This window comes from Hyla sarda, unplaced genomic scaffold (genome assembly GCF_029499605.1).
Source record: "Hyla sarda isolate aHylSar1 unplaced genomic scaffold, aHylSar1.hap1 scaffold_131, whole genome shotgun sequence".
Classification (NCBI taxonomy): domain Eukaryota; kingdom Metazoa; phylum Chordata; class Amphibia; order Anura; family Hylidae; genus Hyla; species Hyla sarda.
In genome coordinates, this window is record NW_026607934.1 from 503,502 (window position 1) to 509,893 (window position 6,392).

At 46.1% G+C, this 6,392-nt stretch overlaps 3 non-coding genes across 3 annotated transcripts; all 3 read right to left on the reverse strand.

The window, feature by feature from the left end:
- Positions 1-337: 337 nt before the first annotated feature.
- On the reverse strand, positions 338-528 carry LOC130305279 (U2 spliceosomal RNA). The gene has a single exon (XR_008854877.1). It is a non-coding gene; the product is annotated as a U2 spliceosomal RNA (small nuclear RNA).
- A 2,092-nt stretch (positions 529-2,620) lies between these two features.
- LOC130305280 (U2 spliceosomal RNA) lies at positions 2,621-2,811 on the reverse strand. Its single transcript, XR_008854878.1, has one exon. It is a non-coding gene; the product is annotated as a U2 spliceosomal RNA (small nuclear RNA).
- Positions 2,812-4,899: 2,088 nt separating this feature from the next.
- LOC130305281 (U2 spliceosomal RNA) lies at positions 4,900-5,090 on the reverse strand. Its single transcript, XR_008854879.1, has one exon. It is a non-coding gene; the product is annotated as a U2 spliceosomal RNA (small nuclear RNA).
- Between the last annotated feature and the right edge of the window lie 1,302 nt (positions 5,091-6,392).

Consider the following 6,392-nt stretch of genomic DNA (forward strand, 5'->3'; position numbering starts at 1 on the left):
TTCATAAGCATTAATCTTATTTTGTCAATTAGGAACATTCAGCACCCACCCGCTATCAAGGCAGCTGCCTATCATGTCATGCCCTACCTGCACAGGTGTGCTGGCTACTCAAATGATCCAATTAAGGAGGCCATTTAGTCAGCAGCAGCAGAAGTCCTGTGCCTGGACGCTCCAACAGCGGCCAGACACAAGCAGAAGCAGAAGCAGCAGAAGCAGCAGCAGCACCACCTTTTGTTTTTTGGCTGCAGCAGCAGCAAGGCCCACAGGGCTGGCTAGCTGGCTAGCCAGCAAGCAGGTAGCAATGAAAGTAGGAATCTTTCTTTTTAACCCTGTAAGGGGGTGGTGCACTGTACCCGAAGATACTGCCATATCGGGTCAATGCATAGGGCGACGGAAGCAAGCTTCGAAATCGGCCCCCGTTCTCAAAAATCCATTTAATATATGGTCCCCAGATAGGGGACGTATCAGATATTAAACTGATAAGAACAGATACTACACTTGATCTTAGCCAAAAGGCCGAGAAGCGATAACCGTGAAAGGGGCGGGCCCAACAAGGTGCCCTTCATGGGCACTATCACTGCTTGCTGTCAGGGAGGCTGCCAGACAATTTTCCATGCACACTCTGGGCTGGGGGGCAGTCAACCACCAGTACACACAGCAGAACCTAAACCCATACCATTATTGCTAAGCAGCAAGACAGGGGCCCATTGCACTCCCACGGGGCCTTTTTAAATGCAATCCATAACCCGGATTTGCCAGGAACCCTTCTTACTCCTCCTACTTGCATGTGACACTGGGCTTAGGATCTGCATAGGAAACACACACACAAGCACACACCTACCTTTGTTGCCTGCAGATGCCTCCTTGGCTGTCCCCAAACGGTATCAAACCAACACCCACGGGAAGCTGTAAGCATAGAGGACATGCCTGCACCCCATTGGACTTACCTGTGTGGGTTAAATCCGGGTTATTTGACAACCTATGGCGGTGATGGTTCTGCTCAGGCAGAGCAGTGCTGATGCTCCTCATAAAGCTGTCGCTGCTGTGAAGGTTCTAGGTGACATCACAAATCCCTATGGTTACATACACAACAAAGCTGGGTTGTTGTTGTTTACACTCTGCAAGGCCTGTGGAAGTGAGTGACATCATAGCACTGTAGTTCTGAGGGTTCTAGATGGATGCAACAATCTCCTGTTGCTTCTATGAAGGCCATAATAGACGACATCACCAAACAGCTCCATAGTCACATACACAGCAAAGGAGAGATGTTGTTTACACCTAGTGATGTCAGTGGTATTGAGTGACATCACAGCACAGTGCTAAGGCTCCTGGGCCTGGACACAGCAGCGGCTGCAATATCTCAACGGAGAATACGTTTATATATATGTGTGTGTGTGCGCGTATATATATATATATATATATATATATATATATATATATATATTTCTCCGCCGAAATCACTTTTAAACCCATTTCCACCTTTTTTTCCCTTCTCTTCCTCTTACTTTTTTTTCACGTTTTTTTACGTTTTTCTCCTTTTCGCCTCTTTTCTGGGCGTATTATTCTTCTTTTTCTTCTTTTTTTTCGTCTAATGCATACCCCATCAGTGCAGCAATGCTTATTCAATACCGCCAGCAGATGGAGACACTGGGGGATAATTTTCTAAGGATTTATACTGATTTTTCCTGTCTGAATTTGTCGCACAGAAAGTTGCAGGCCAAATATGTGTGACATTTCTGCGACTTTAGCTTCTAGAGCATTTTTACAACATTATACATAGGTGCTGAATACATAAAAAGCGACTGTTCAGCGACAGACAAGTCGCATCGGCTGAAAGTAGGCCAGAATGTCAGTCCATGTTGGAGCAGGTTTAGATACAGTCTAAAGTATAGATCTCAAAGTCTGTGCACAGAATTTAGCAAGGGCCTCGCACCTTCTGATGCATCAGGTAGGTGCACAATAGCATAGCCTAACCCTCTGTACTTTGGTCTATATTGATGCGGGACATAGACAGCCAGCTGATGACCAATCCATTAGTGCAATGGATGGCTGGAAGCATTTGTCTTTGCCTTTGCAATACCACAGAAGCAATGCATGGTCAATGTACAGCAATGACACACCTGTGTGAACAGCCAGGAGAACCCCCCCCCCCCCCCCATGTTATGTTACATAGTTACATAGTTAGTACGGTCGAAAAAAGACATATGTCCATCAAGTTCAACCAGGGAATTAAGGGGTAGGGGTGTGGCGCGATATTGGGGAAGGGATGAGATTTTATATTTCTTCATAAGCATTAATCTTATTTTGTCAATTAGGAACATTCAGCACCCACCCGCTATCAAGGCAGCTGCCTATCATGTCATGCCCTACCTGCACAGGTGTGCTGGCTACTCAAATGATCCAATTAAGGAGGCCATTTAGTCAGCAGCAGCAGAAGTCCTGTGCCTGGACGCTCCAACAGGGGCCAGACACAAGCAGAAGCAGAAGCAGCAGAAGCAGCAGCAGCACCACCTTTTGTTTTTTGGCTGCAGCAGCAGCAAGGCCCACAGGGCTGGCTAGCTGGCTAGCCAGCAAGCAGGTAGCAATGAAAGTAGGAATCTTTCTTTTTAACCCTGTAAGGGGGTGGTGCACTGTACCCGAAGATACTGCCATATCGGGTCAATGCATAGGGCGACGGAAGCAAGCTTCGAAATCGGCCCCCGTTCTCAAAAATCCATTTAATATATGGTCCCCAGATAGGGGACGTATCAGATATTAAACTGATAAGAACAGATACTACACTTGATCTTAGCCAAAAGGCCGAGAAGCGATAACCGTGAAAGGGGCGGGCCCAACAAGGTCCCCTTCATGGGCACTATCACTGCTTGCTGTCAGGGAGGCTGCCAGACAATTTTCCATGCACACTCTGGGCTGGGGGGCAGTCAACCACCAGTACACACAGCAGAACCTAAACCCATACCATTATTGCTAAGCAGCAAGACAGGGGCCCATTGCACTCCCACGGGGCCTTTTTAAATGCAATCCATAACCCGGATTTGCCAGGAACCCTTCTTACTCCTCCTACTTGCATGTGACACTGGGCTTAGGATCTGCATAGGAAACACACACACAAGCACACACCTACCTTTGTTGCCTGCAGATGCCTCCTTGGCTGTCCCCAAACGGTATCAAACCAACACCCACGGGAAGCTGTAAGCATAGAGGACATGCCTGCACCCCATTGGACTTACCTGTGTGGGTTAAATCCGGGTTATTTGACAACCTATGGCGGTGATGGTTCTGCTCAGGCAGAGCAGTGCTGATGCTCCTCATAAAGCTGTCGCTGCTGTGAAGGTTCTAGGTGACATCACAAATCCCTATGGTTACATACACAACAAAGCTGGGTTGTTGTTGTTTACACTCTGCAAGGCCTGTGGAAGTGAGTGACATCATAGCACTGTAGTTCTGAGGGTTCTAGATGGATGCAACAATCTCCTGTTGCTTCTATGAAGGCCGTAATAGACGACATCACCAAACAGCTCCATAGTCACATACACAGCAAAGGAGAGATGTTGTTTACACCTAGTGATGTCAGTGGTATTGAGTGACATCACAGCACAGTGCTAAGGCTCCTGGGCCTGGACACAGCAGCGGCTGCAATATCTCAACGGAGAATACGTTTATATCTATGTGTGTGTGTGCGCATATATATATATATATATATATATATATATATATATATATATATTTCTCCGCCGAAATCACTTTTAAACCCATTTCCACCTTTTTTTCCCTTCTCTTCCTCTTACTTTTTTTTCACGTTTTTTTACGTTTTTCTCCTTTTCGCCTCTTTTCTGGGCGTATTATTCTTCTTTTTCTTCTTTTTTTTCGTCTAATGCATACCCCATCAGTGCAGCAATGCTTATTCAATACCGCCAGCAGATGGAGACACTGGGGGATCATTTTCTAAGGATTTATACTGATTTTTCCTGTCTGAATTTGTCGCACAGAAAGTTGCAGGCCAAATATGTGTGACATTTCTGCGACTTTAGCTTCTAGAGCATTTTTACAACATTATACATAGGTGCTGAATACATAAAAAGCGACTGTTCAGCGACAGACAAGTCGCATCGGCTGAAAGTAGGCCAGAATGTCAGTCCATGTTGGAGCAGGTTTAGATACAGTCTAAAGCATAGATCTCAAAGTCTGTGCACAGAATTTAGCAAGGGCCTCGCACCTTCTGATGCATCAGGTAGGTGCACAATAGCATAGCCTAACCCTCTGTACTTTGGTCTATATTGATGCGGGACATAGACAGCCAGCTGATGACCAATCCATTAGTGCAATGGATGGCTGGAAGCATTTGTCTTTGCCTTTGCAATACCACAGAAGCAATGCATGGTCAATGTACAGCAATGACACACCTGTGTGAACAGCCAGGAGACCCCCCCCCCCCCATGTTATGTTACATAGTTACATAGTTAGTACGGTCGAAAAAAGACATATGTCCATCAAGTTCAACCAGGGAATTAAGGGGTAGGGGTGTGGCGCGATATTGGGGAAGGGATGAGATTTTATATTTCTTCATAAGCATTAATCTTATTTTGTCAATTAGGAACATTCAGCACCCACCCGCTATCAAGGCAGCTGCCTATCATGTCATGCCCTACCTGCACAGGTGTGCTGGCTACTCAAATGATCCAATTAAGGAGGCCATTTAGTCAGCAGCAGCAGAAGTCCTGTGCCTGGACGCTCCAACAGGGGCCAGACACAAGCAGAAGCAGAAGCAGCAGAAGCAGCAGCAGCACCACCTTTTGTTTTTTGGCTGCAGCAGCAGCAAGGCCCACAGGGCTGGCTAGCTGGCTAGCCAGCAAGCAGGTAGCAATGAAAGTAGGAATCTTTCTTTTTAACCCTGTAAGGGGGTGGTGCACTGTACCCGAAGATACTGCCATATCGGGTCAATGCATAGGGCGACGGAAGCAAGCTTCGAAATCGGCCCCCGTTCTCAAAAATCCATTTAATATATGGTCCCCAGATAGGGGACGTATCAGATATTAAACTGATAAGAACAGATACTACACTTGATCTTAGCCAAAAGGCCGAGAAGCGATAACCGTGAAAGGGGCGGGCCCAACAAGGTCCCCTTCATGGGCACTATCACTGCTTGCTGTCAGGGAGGCTGCCAGACAATTTTCCATGCACACTCTGGGCTGGGGGGCAGTCAACCACCAGTACACACAGCAGAACCTAAACCCATACCATTATTGCTAAGCAGCAAGACAGGGGCCCATTGCACTCCCACGGGGCCTTTTTAAATGCAATCCATAACCCGGATTTGCCAGGAACCCTTCTTACTCCTCCTACTTGCATGTGACACTGGGCTTAGGATCTGCATAGGAAACACACACACAAGCACACACCTACCTTTGTTGCCTGCAGATGCCTCCTTGGCTGTCCCCAAACGGTATCAAACCAACACCCACGGGAAGCTGTAAGCATAGAGGACATGCCTGCACCCCATTGGACTTACCTGTGTGGGTTAAATCCGGGTTATTTGACAACCTATGGCGGTGATGGTTCTGCTCAGGCAGAGCAGTGCTGATGCTCCTCATAAAGCTGTCGCTGCTGTGAAGGTTCTAGGTGACATCACAAATCCCTATGGTTACATACACAACAAAGCTGGGTTGTTGTTGTTTACACTCTGCAAGGCCTGTGGAAGTGAGTGACATCATAGCACTGTAGTTCTGAGGGTTCAAGATGGATGCAACAATCTCCTGTTGCTTCTATGAAGGCCGTAATAGACGACATCACCAAACAGCTCCATAGTCACATACACAGCAAAGGAGAGATGTTGTTTACACCTAGTGATGTCAGTGGTATTGAGTGACATCACAGCACAGTGCTAAGGCTCCTGGGCCTGGACACAGCAGCGGCTGCAATATCTCAACGGAGAATACGTTTATATCTATGTGTGTGTGTGCGCATATATATATATATATATATATATATATATATATATATATATATATATATATTCTCCGCCGAAATCACTTTTAAACCCATTTCCACCTTTTTTTCCCTTCTCTTCCTCTTACTTTTTTTTCACGTTTTTTTACGTTTTTCTCCTTTTCGCCTCTTTTCTGGGCGTATTATTCTTCTTTTTCTTCTTTTTTTTCGTCTAATGCATACCCCATCAGTGCAGCAATGCTTATTCAATACCGCCAGCAGATGGAGACACTGGGGGATCATTTTCTAAGGATTTATACTGATTTTTCCTGTCTGAATTTGTCGCACAGAAAGTTGCAGGCCAAATATGTGTGACATTTCTGCGACTTTAGCTTCTAGAGCATTTTTACAACATTATACATAGGTGCTGAATACATAAAAAGCGACTGTTCAGCGACAGACAAGTC